Below are 12,784 nucleotides of genomic sequence, written 5' to 3'. Positions count from 1 at the left end.
CCTTTCTGAGGGAGATTCATGAATTCTCCCTCTGGCTCTCCTTGTTGCTTAGTTTCTTTATGGCTGTGGAGTAAAGAATCATGAAATTTGCAGGTAAATGGTGGGACCTGGAAAAGATCATCCTGAGTGAGCTATCCCAGAAGCAGAAAGACACACAAGGTATATACTCACTCATATAGACAAATAATATAGGATAAACCTACTAAAATCTGTACACCTAAAGAAACTAATAAAGAGGGAGGACTCTTGCTAAAACGCTCAATTACTATGCAGAAAAGCAAAGAGGCTGGACATCAGAAGAAGGAGAAAAGAGGGAACAAGTCAGGAGCCTGACACAGAAGACCTCTGAAAAGCTCTGCCCTGAAGACTATCAATGCAGATGCTGAGACTTATCGGCAACCTTTGGGCAGAGTGCAGGGAATCTTAGGAAAGAAGTGGAAAAGTAAGATCTAGAGAGGACAGGAACTCCACAAGGAGAGCAACAGAACCAAAAAATCTGAGCACAGGGGTCTTCCTGAGACTGAAACTCCAACCAAGGACTATGCATGGAGATAACCTAAGATTCCTGCACAGATGTAGCCCATGGCAGTTCAGTATCCAAGTGGGTTCCATTGTAATAGGAACAGGGACTGTCTCTGGCATGAACTGATTGGCCTGTTCTTTAATTACCTCCCCCTGAGGGGGAAGCAGCATTACTAGGCCACAGAAGAAGACAATGCAGCCACTCCTGATGAGACCTAATTGACTAGGATCAGAAGGAAGGAAAAGAAGTCCTCCCCTATCAGTGGACTTGGGGAGGGGCATGCATGCAGAGGGTAGAGGAAGGGAGGGATTGGGACAGGAGTAGGGAGGGAACCACAGGAGGGATACAAAGTGAATAAAGTGTGATTAATAAAGAAAAAAAAGAATGGTTACCCTGTAGTATATGATTGATATCCACTTCTAAGTGAGTACATACCGTGTATGACTTTCTGGGTCTGGTTTACCTCACTCAGAATAATATTTTCTAGTTCTATTCAATTGCCTACAAATTTTTATGATATTCTTTTTAAAAAAATAGCCCAGTAGTATTCCATTGTGTGCGAGGTGAGAGGGCTGGGATAGAGAAGGGGAACCAATGCAGAGAGCATCTCTAAGACAAGCTGGAGACCTGGGAGGATATGGCAGTGACTCTAGCTGAGACTCTTATTAGCAGGGAACTGAAATGGCCACCTCCTATAGCCAGGCAGGACTACCGGTAGAGGGAGGGGACACTAAACCACCCACAAAACCTTCCACCCAAACTTTACATGGCAGGTGTACTAGGATAAAAATGGAGCAGAGATTGGCGGAAGGGCCAAAAAAATGATTAGCCCCACTTGTGACCCACCCCATGGAAGAGAGCCAACCCCTGACACTATTAATGATACTCTGCTATGCTTGCAGACAGAAGACTAGCATAACTGACCTCTGAGATGCTCCACCCAGCAGTGGATTGAAACAGATGCTGAGACCCACAGTCAAACATTAGGCAGAACTAGGAGAGTTTTGTGGAAGAGTCTAGGGAAGGATAGAGGGACCCAGATGGGATAAGAACCTGTCAAGAAGACCAACAGAGTCAACTATCCAAGGACCATGTGGGGCTCAATGCAACAACAAACACACACACAGACAAAAATGAATGTGGTATAGGAACTTGGTTGAAGAGGGAGTTTGCTGAAAATGAAAGGAAAATAAAAGACTAGAATGGTGAGTGTGTCCAGAAAATGTTGCATAAATGTACGAAATTTAAAAAATAAATTAATGCAAGTTCAGGTTTTAATACTGACAAGTAAAAGCCTCATATAGTAAAAACAGCCATAAGAAGCATCATCTTACCATAGTTATGTCTCAGTGTCATAGTTATGTTATTGTGATAGAATGCCATGACCTCCTCAAGCAACTTGGGTAGGAAAGGATTTATTTCACTTAGTAGATTATACATCATTGAGTAAAACTGAGGCAGGAGGTATTCAAGGCAGGAACCTAGAGTCAGCAACTGAAGAAGTGCCATGGAAGGATGCTTCTTACTAACGCTCTCTCAGTGGCCCATGTAATTTTTTTCCTTTTACAACCTACAACCAGCTGCTTAGGGGTGGAATTTCTCACAATAAGCTGAGCCCTCCAGCATCAATAATTAACCAAAAAAGGCCACACAGACTTACCTTCAAGCCAACCTGCCTGAAGCTTTTTTCCTAATTCTGAGTTTCTTCTTTCCAGATGATGTCTCTAGCTTGTGTCACACTGACAGAAAACAGCACACATAACAAAATACACACACCTAAAACCCATGTTGTCTTCAGTGTAGCATGCAAAGTATCAGTGGGCTGCTTTCCTTAGACTTTAATGGTTGTTCTGTAGTGAGTGAGAGACCACGGTTTCCCATATTTATTTAAATGAAAACAGGATTATCATTCCATTTACTGCTATTAAGTTGTGGGAAATTCCGCACAGGCTTTGCCATGTCTACACCTGCATCTTTACCAGACTCTGCATTAAACACTCTTATAGAATAAAAGTTGGCTAAGACTCAACTTCTGATATTGAGAGATTACACTTTACATAAGAATGTGTTCTCAGGCACAGTCTTATCATGTATTCACACATTCTTTTCTCTTTTACCGGTAAAAGGAAAAAAATGTGGAAATAGACCAGAGTAAAAATTTAATGACATCTTTATGCTATATGTTATGCTTGAGATTTATGGACATATTCTGTATTAGTCTGGGTTATTTAGAGTATCAGAACCAACAGAATGCATATATATTTTAAAAATGATTGATTTGATTGTCTTAAATAACATGGTCTGAGTAGACCAATGATGGCTTTCTCACTCTGAAGAGGCTGAGAATTTCAGTCCTTTAGACTTTTGTAGCTTGATTCCACCTTTAAAATAAAGTGTTTATGAAAAATACAGTGTCTCAGTTGTTATTTGCTTTCCAGGTTTGATCTACAGAGCAGTCAACATAAACATCCACATGGGCACAAAAGAAGAAACCTCAAGAGCCAGAGACACCTCCATGCAAACCATAGCTCTGTTCTTTACTAACCAAGGGGCCCTTAGGTAAAACAATTATGATACATATACAGCAAATACATAGACATAATACATATACAACAAGTGCACATTTTGAAGGTTGATATTGTGAATTCAAAAGTTTTGTAAATCTCCCTGGAGAAGAATCTCTGGACATGACTGCAAAGGATTTCCTAGGTTAGAATAGTTGATGTGAGAAGAGCAATCCTAAATATGGGGAACAGCATTATGCAGGCAGGCTCACTAGACAGCTGTATTGTGAGAGGCACTGGACTCCCGTTTCTGTTATCTTGTCTTCTTTGCCTCAAAGGACTGTTTCTCCTCAAAGAGTAGGTTGGAATAAACATTTGCATCTGTAAATTGCATTTGTCAAGTAGTTTTATCACAGCAATGAGAAGGGCAATAACATAGAGTTTGAAATCAGCAATTGGGGCCTTTGCTGTGGTAAACGTGATCATGTTTCTTGTGCCTGGGAAATAGTTTATGAGAAGAAGACTGAAGTGTGTGGGACTTTTGGCTCTTTATCTTCCTTGTAAGACTCCTACCCTGGTCCCCTACTAGCTGCCTAGCCTCCATAATTTCTCTAAGTGAAGCACACATATCTAAAGCTTACAAACTGACACCCACCTTTAAAAGAAAACATGCTACATTTGCCTTTTAGGGTCTGACTTACCTCACTTATGATGATTATTTCTAGCTCTAACATCTTACCTACAAACAACACAATTTAATTTTCTTAATAACTAAAAAAAAACCATTTTGTTGTATAAATGTACCATGTTTTCATTAGCTATCCCGTTGATAGACTTTAATTTTCATCTTTGCTTCATGTCTCTTATAATACTAACATTGAAGAGTGCACTCTTGCTCTATGGTTCTTGTCCATGTGACAACTAATCTTGGTTGTCAACTTGACTGCACACGGAATAAATAAAATGCAAGTCTCTGAGCACTCCTGGGAGAGATATTTTTTTTTAATCAGATTATTCGAAGTAGGAAAACACCTCCTATACATGGGTAATACTTTGTGATAACACTCCAGATAACAGCCCCAACAGAAACTAAAATTTACATTTTGCCTGTTTGCCTTTAATTTTATAGAAAGTTAGTTTAACCTGTTGCTATGACATTTATTCAATGATGTTAGAAGCAGCATTTTTGGACATCAAAAGCTGATCAAAGAGCAGCAGCTGTCCAGAAATCCTTCTGGCCTTCATCTCTACATTAGAACTAGTGCAACATCTAGCCTCACAGACTGAGCATTCTACCAGATTCTCAGGTTGGAAAATGTTGAATCATCCAGGCTTCTGTACTGAGAAACTACAGATCCTTGTCTGTCTTATGCAAAGTGGGACTACCATTGTTAGACTATCTATACCTCATCTTGTAAGCCAAACTGATTAACTGTTTCTATGAAATCATATACACATACACATACATATTCATCATGTCCATGTAGATAAATAGATAGATAGATAGATAGATAGATATTGATATTTATTCTATCATTTCTGTTACTTAGAAAATCCTGACAATACCCTACACTGATCCATTTGTAGGGAGGGCTTCGCAAATTTTGGTGTGTGTTCCCTTAAAATGACAAATTGCTGAGAGTCTGACCTCTGAATGGTTTTCCACTGAGTTCTCTAAAGCCTAGCATGGAGCCTATAAGCAATTTGGATGTAAACCACAACCTAAGACCACTTGTCACTTAGTATATGCCTTAATTCTTGGCATTATTTAAAACATATTAACAGTAACTTCCATAATACTGAGCATATATATTTTTCCTCTATTTCTTTTTAATCTGCAATGGTAGGAATTATAACCATCAGAGCATAAAAGTAGTTCTCTTTGACATTTAGTTTCCATGAAGTAGAGACCCAGATGATTTATGCTAGGAAGAAGGACTCCACCTAGCTCAAATTCTTTTTTTTATAATAATTTTTATTTTTATATTAATCACCGGTTATTTACTTTGTATCCCAGCCATAGCCCCATCCCTCATTCCCTCCCAATCCCTCCCTCATCTCCTCCCTGCCCCTTTCCAAGTCCACTGATAGGGGAGGACCTCCTCTTCTTATTCTTAAGACCATATGCATGTTATCATGTGTCCTCTGCCTTTCTCTTCTCCTTGGCACTATAATTTTAGCAGTAGCATAGGGATCTGATCCCTTCTTAGGTATGACTACAAGAAATTTCACATGATTTTCTAAAATAGTGAAATATAAAAGAGAATTAATTTGCTTGCATTTCACTAATTTTTCATTATAACGTAAACACACATGGTATATCACCAAATACTTTGGAACGAACAAGAAGAAAAAAAGAAGAAACATCCAGTCTAAGCAAACTTGAGCCTGATGGTTCCCAGACAATCTTACCGAACTTCCATATCATTACAAACCCCGTTTTTGTAAGGATGGTGGAGAAATGTCATAGGCAATATTAAAAGCATAGATGAAAGCACTGCCAAAAAGAAAAAAAAAAAAAACCCTTTCAAATTGTTTCCAAATATTTACATTTGCTTTGAGCTTGGAAGAGAAATTACTGATTTAAGGATTAGGAAATGAATGAGCCTTTTTAATAACAATGCAGTGCAGACACAGAGAGATACAATGCAGATGACAGCTGCCTCTGTTCAAAAAGTGTGTGGGGTGTACACATGCTGCTTCCAAGGATGAAAGGAAATTTATACCTAAGACAGAAAACAGAAATAAGCAGAAAAGTGAACGGCACAGTGGGCACAACACAAGGAGGAACAATGAAGAGCACATTCATAAAGTGGAGCAAGACATTGGGGTCATGGGGGCAGACATCACCACCCCAAATCTGGAAGGTGGGGATACATAGCTTCCATTTTTCTATGAAAGTTGCACGTAGTATTTTAAAGATAAAGAAATTATTGTTGGGCTCCGAATAAATATTCTGCACCAGTGTTATCTCTCCATTTCCTAAGTACCATGTGTTATGAGAAAGTTATTATGAATAATAAAAGCCTAGAAGTACAAGGCCAGAATAAAAACAGCAATGCCAAGGGAATGAAACCTAACTCCATGTCAGAGTGAATCCTGCTTCTCAGGCCCCATTAACACTGGACTCAGTGACTGAAGGAATCTGAATGGTGTTCTTAAGGTTCATACATTGTTTAAGCAATCATGGGTAAGATATTGTTCTAGGAACTAGCACAAAATCTAGATGGTAGTTTAAGAGGAATGTAACCAATCCATCAGTCAAGCTAACTGATTTATAATAAAAACTCATAATTGGAAACAAATGTAATATTGTTCACTAGTGCTCTCCAGAATCCATGCCAGGTAGCTCACAAATGCCTTTTACTCAAGCTCCAAGGCAGACACCTCTTGGGGCTTTTGGAGATGCCTACCTTTATCATATACACACACACAAACACACACACACACACACACACGCACACTCATGCATGCCTGCAAACACTTAAGCGCCAACAATAATAGGTAAAGTAAATCTCTAAGGTATTATGTAAGGTTTGTGATCTCAGCCCTCAGGGTCCAGAGATAGAAAATTCATCACAAATTCAAGCTTGGCCTGAAAGTTCCAGGTTCTAGGTCAGCCAGGGCCACATAATTCAATGTTGAAGGGAAAAAGAAATAAAGAAAGGAAGAAAGGGAGGGAAGAAGGAACAAAGGGAGAAATGGACAAAGTGAGGAAGGGAGGATGGGGGAGAGAAAGGGAGGAAGGCAGGGAGAGAAGGACGGAGGAAGGAGAGAAAACCAGTAGTGTATTTTGTATGAAAGATAGTTGTAGGAATTAAATCTCAGAAATGATATTGTGCAAAGTCTTCTATTAGGGTGGGAATATATATAAATTAAACCTTAAATCTCAACATGCATACTGGGTAGAACTTTTTAGGTGGTTCACTCTCTTGGAAGCTTGCATAGAATTTTCTGGAACCATGGAAGCTATTCTACAGGAAAGAGGCTTTAGGGTGCGATCCAGCTCTAATTATCCAAGTCTTTTTTTTTTCTTTTTTTCCTTTAAAATTTTTAAATTAATTACAATTTATTCAGTTTGTATCCTATCTGTAGCCCCCTCCCTTGTTTCTTCCCAATACCTCCTTCCCTTCCTCCCTCTCTCCTACCATCTCCCTTCCCCAGTCCACTGATAGGGGAGGTCCTCCTCCCCATCCATCTGACCCTAGTCTATCAGGTCTCATCAGGACTGGATGAACTGTCTTCCTCTGTGGCCTGGTAAGGCTGATCCCCCCTCAGGGGAAGGTGATCAAAGAGATGGCCACTGGGTTCATGTCAGACACAGTCCCTCTTCCCCTTACTAGGAACCCACTTGGAGACTGAGATGCCAGTGAGGTAACCCTGGAAGCAGAAAGACACACGTGGTATATACTCACCAATAAGTATATATTAAACATATAATACTGGATAAACATATTAAAACATGTACACCTAAAGAAGCTAAGCAAGGAGGAGGACTATGGGTAAGATGCTCAGTCCTCTTTCAGAAAACAAATGGGATAAACATCCGAAGAGGGGAAAACAGGGAACAGGACAGAAGCCTAACATAGAGAGCCTCTGAAAGACTCTACCCAGCAGCTTGTTGAAGCAGATGCTGAGACTCATAGCCAAACTTTGGGTAGAGTGCAGGGAATCTTATGAAAGAAGAAGGAGAGAGAAAAACCTAGAGGGGACAGGATCTCCACAAGGAGAGCAACAGAACCAAAAAATGTTGACCCAGGGGTCTTTTCTGAGACTGATACTCTAACCAAGGACTATGGATGGAGATAACCTAGAGCCCCTGCACAGATGTAGCCCATGGATGTTCAGTTTATAATTTATAGTTTATGTGGCACTGCTGAAGTTTTCTTCTAACATTTTTAGTGTTTCAATTTTCAAATTGAGGTTTTTGATCAGACTGCATCTAATTTTTGTTCAGGGTGATGGATAGGGATCTGATTTTATTCTTTTGTATGTGGACATCCAGTTTTCTCCAGTGTGTTATTTTTTGGCTCTTTGTCAAATATAAGATGACTGAAGTTGTGAGTGATGGTGTTTGGATATTAGTATTTTTTTCCCATTTGTCAACATGCATGTTTGAGTATCATCAATATATTGTTTTTATTACCCTAGCTTTATGATCTATCTTGAAGTCTGGAATAGCAGTATTCACCCTTTTGTTTAAAATTATCTTTTCAGGTATTTTCTGATTGCATATAACTTTTGGGATTATTTTTTATATTTTTGTGAAGAACATGGATATTTTGATTGATACTGCATTGAATCTGTAAACTGTGCTAGAATGGGCATTTTCATGATATTAATTTTATTGATTCACGAACACAGGATATCTTTCCATTTTCTAGTCAATTTCTTCAGATATTTGAAGAAAGATTTTCAAATCTTCAGAGATTGTCATTGTAATGTCTTTTCATGTTCTTTGTTGGTTTCATTCCAAGATATTTTGTTGCCTTTGATGCTACTATAAATGCAAATGTGTCTATAGTCTCTTTTATCAGTTTGTTTGTTGGTAGTTATGATGGTTATTATTGGTTGTTAAGTTGATTACATCTGAAATGAACTATAATCCAGAAATGTAAGGCACACTAGTGAGAGATTTTTTGCTTGTTATAAAGTGATTAAATCCACTTCTATTCTAGATCTTTGAGTTAATAAAACTCATACCTTTAATCTGGTACATACCTCCTGCTGGACACATACAAGGTCACAAAAGAATGCAGCTTTTGGTACTGCCTGTTTCCCTCCTTCACTGGCATTGGAGCCTCCTTTGGGATTCCAGCATATACTGAAGACAAGCTCAGAAACCCAGCCTTGTGGATGGAGCCACTACTGATTCCTGGACTTTCTGTTCACAGCCAGAAATTGATGAATTAACTAAACTGCAGCCTGTAAGTTACTCCAATAAATAAATAAATAAACAAACAAACAAACAAAAAATACATACAGAGAGGATATATATATATATATATACTATAAGTTCTATTGTTTCCCATATATGTTCTTATATATGTACTTACATGATATATATGTATTTATATATCTTTAGAGAGAGAAAGAGAGGGAGTGAAAAAGAGAGACTTTATAAGTTCTGTTACTCTAGAGAACCCTGAATAATACAAAATAATATAGTGGTTATAGAAAGGCTACTAACTTTTGTAAGTTCATTTGGTGGCCTGCCACTTTGCTGAAATTATTGTTTCTAGAAGTTTTCTGATGAAATGTTGAGGATCTCTTATATATGATGTCATCTGTAAATAGGAAAATCTGACCCTCCTATATTTATTCATTTAATTTCCTTCTTTTGCCTTACTGAAACTGATAGTGCTTCCAGCATTATATTGAAAGGGAATGGGATTAATGTACAACCTTCCTCCTGATTTTTGTGGAGTGTTTAGAGATTTTGTCCATTTACAATACTGTTGACCATGACTTTGTCATGTATATTTTTAATTGGTTTGTTTTCTCCAGTTGTACTCTGTCCTAGGTCCTGTGAGAAATAACACCTGGTACTGAAATGTAACCAACCTCCTGGAGTTAGTGAAATCATGGATTAGAAAACAGGTATAGGCAAGGTTGAAGGGGGTAAGGTTGGGAATGGTGGGATAAATGAGTATTGGACAGGGATTCAGGAGGAAAGGGAAAGAGTAAATTATATACTTCCATTAAAAACATATATATATATATATATATATATATATATATATATATATATATTTTAAAAAAGACCATGCTGGGTTGGCTCTTTTTATTTTTTTTTATTAATTACACTTTATTCACTTTGTATCCTAGCTGCAACCCCCTCCCTCATCCCCTCCAAATCCTACCCTCCCTCCCTTTTTTCCCATGCCCTTCCCCAAGTCCACTGATAGGGGAGGTCCTCCTCCCCTTCCCTCTGACACTAGCCTATCAGGTCTCATCAGTACTGGCTGCATTGTCTTCCTCTGGGGTTGGCTCTTTTAAGCTATGATAGTTAGACTTTTGCTCCTCTCAACAGAATCCACAGGGGGATTTGTATTGACAAATAACAATTTGACTTAGGTTATGACAATACTATTTGATCACTGTGTGAGAAATTGACTTCAGAGTAGTATAGAGAAAAGCAGAAGATGATTTCAGTGGCCCAGATGGTAACAGGCATTCAGGAGATGTAGAGACCAAGTCTGGCCATGGATAAGACTTGCATTAATAGGCTTCAATGAGATGGAGGTAATGCTAGAAGTCAGAGGTAACTATCAAATGTTTACATGAGACTTTTGAAAATGGGAGTCTATGTTTGGATTGGAAACCCCACACAGCCTGTAGTTAGGGAATGGTGTAGAGTACTGACCATAGAAGTCTACGGAGACTGAAAGTCTGGGATCTGTGTTTTATGCCATCATATTAATACATTCATGAGTTAGGAACCCCAGCAATATTTATACTTATTTTTATTTTTAAATAATTTTATACATTCACTTGTATCCCAGCTGTAACCTCCTCCCTTTTTTCCTCCCAATCATCCCTCCCTTCCTCATCTCCTCCCTGCCCCCTTCCGAGTCCACTGATAGGGAGGTCGTCATCTCCATCCATCTGACCCTAGCTTATCAGGTATCTTCAGAATTGGCTGCAATGTCCTTATTTGTGGCCTAGTAAGTTTGCTCCTCCCTCATGTGGGAGGGGAAGCTCAATGAGCCGGTCATTGAGTTCATGTCAGAAATAATTCTTGTCCCCCTTACTAGGGAACCCACTTGGATACTGAGCTACCATGGGGTATGTCTGAGCAGGGGTTATAGGTTATATCCATATATCGTCCTTGGTTGGAAAAACATTCTCATATAGGGCCCCCATGCCCTGATATATTTTGTCCTTGTGGAGCTCCTGTCCCCTCTAGGTCATCCTAACTCCTCCTTCTTTCATATGCTTCCCTGCACTCTGCGGAGGTTTGGTTACAGGTCTCAGCATCTGCTTTGGTACACTGCTAAGTAGAGTCTTTCAGGTGCCCTCTGTGGTAGGCTCCTGTCCTGTTACTTGTTTTCTCCTACTTCCAATGTCCATTCCATTTGTCTTTCTAGGTGAGTATTGATCATCTTACCCCTGGTCCTCTTTCTTGCTTATCTTCTTTAGGTGTACAGATTTTAGTATGTTTATCCTATCTTATAGGTCTAGTACCTACTTATAAGTGAGTATATACCGTGTCTGTCTTTCTGCTCCTGGGATATCTCACTCAGGATGATTTTTTTCCAATTCCCACCATTTGCCTGCAAAATTCATGATTTCCTTGTTTTTGATTGCTGAGTAGTATTCCATTATGTAAATGTACCACAATTTCTGTATCCTTTCCTCCACTGAGGGACATCTGGGTTCTTTCTAGCTTCTGGCTATTACAAATAAAGCTGCTACAAACATGGTTGAGCAAATGTCCTTGTTGTGTACTTGAGCATATTTTGGATATATGCCTAAGAGTGGTATAGCTGGATCTTGAAGAAGCAGCATACCTGATTGTCTGAGAAAGTGCCAGATTGCTTTCCAGAGTGGTTGTACAAGTTTACATTCCCACCAGCACTGGAGGAGGGTTCCCCTTTCTCTGCAACCTCTCCAGTATGTGTTGTGTCTTGAGTTTTTGATCTTAGCCATTCTGATGGGTGTAAGGTGAAATCTCAGGGTCATTTTGATTTGCATCTTTCTGATGGCTAAGGACATTGAGCATCTCTTTATGTGTTTCTCTGCCATTCTATATTATTCTACAGAGAATTCTCTTTTCAGCTCCATACCCCATTTTTAATTGGGTTGCCTGAATTATTGCCTTTTAATTTCTTTAGTTCTCTATATATTCCAGATATCAGCCCTCTGTCAGATGTAGGGTTGGTGAAGATCCTTTCTCAATCTGTAAGTTGTCGTTTTGTTCTGACAATCATGTCCTTTGCTTTACAGAAGCTTTTCAGTTTCATGAAGTCCCATTTATTGATTGTTGCTCTTAGGGCCTGTGGTGATGGTGTTCTGTTCAGGAAGTTGTCTCCTGTCCAGCAATATTTTTTAAAACAAGGTTTTCTCTGTAACCCTGGCTATCTTAGAACTCATTTTGTAGATCAGTCTGATCTTGAACTCACAGAGATTTACAAGCTTCTGCCTCCTGAGTGCTGCGATTAAAAGCCTGCACCACCATACCTGGATGGAACTCCAAAAATATTAAACAAATAAAATTTAAGATGTCTGAGACACAGTGACCTTTAGATTTGGGGGAAAGAAGAACAGGTTGCAGAAGAAGCTGCAATGTGAACATTCCTTTATCCTAATACTCAACTCTTCATTATGAAGAACTCATTTGTCTGGTTGCTCTGAGTACAAACACAAATGTACTTTGAAAGTGGTCAGTTAAAGAGAGCCCCATTTGACCCAACAATATACTCAAATAACTGATAGTGGTGGAAATGTTTGCATGTACCCAAACCTCTGCAGGGAGACTAGAGAAGATAGAGAAGCTGCTCGGAGGAAAGAAGCCAGAGACTGTTTCTGACATAAGATGTACTAGTAGGGACACAAAGTACATGGGGCAAAGTGAGACTAACAAACCAAAAAGTCACCTAAGTGTCATTTTAACCAGAGTTCTGTCTCCTTTCCAGCCAGATGCTTAGAGGAGCATCACTTATGTGGGGTAATCCTGTTGCTTATGAGAAGCATGCTACTTTTTGGTTTCTTCTTTCATGGAATTAAAAGTTTAAGTACAAACTACTAGGTGATT

Source organism: Meriones unguiculatus, chromosome 8 (genome assembly GCF_030254825.1).
Source record: "Meriones unguiculatus strain TT.TT164.6M chromosome 8, Bangor_MerUng_6.1, whole genome shotgun sequence".
Taxonomy (NCBI): Eukaryota; Metazoa; Chordata; class Mammalia; order Rodentia; family Muridae; genus Meriones; species Meriones unguiculatus.
This window is presented reverse-complemented; position numbering follows the sequence as displayed.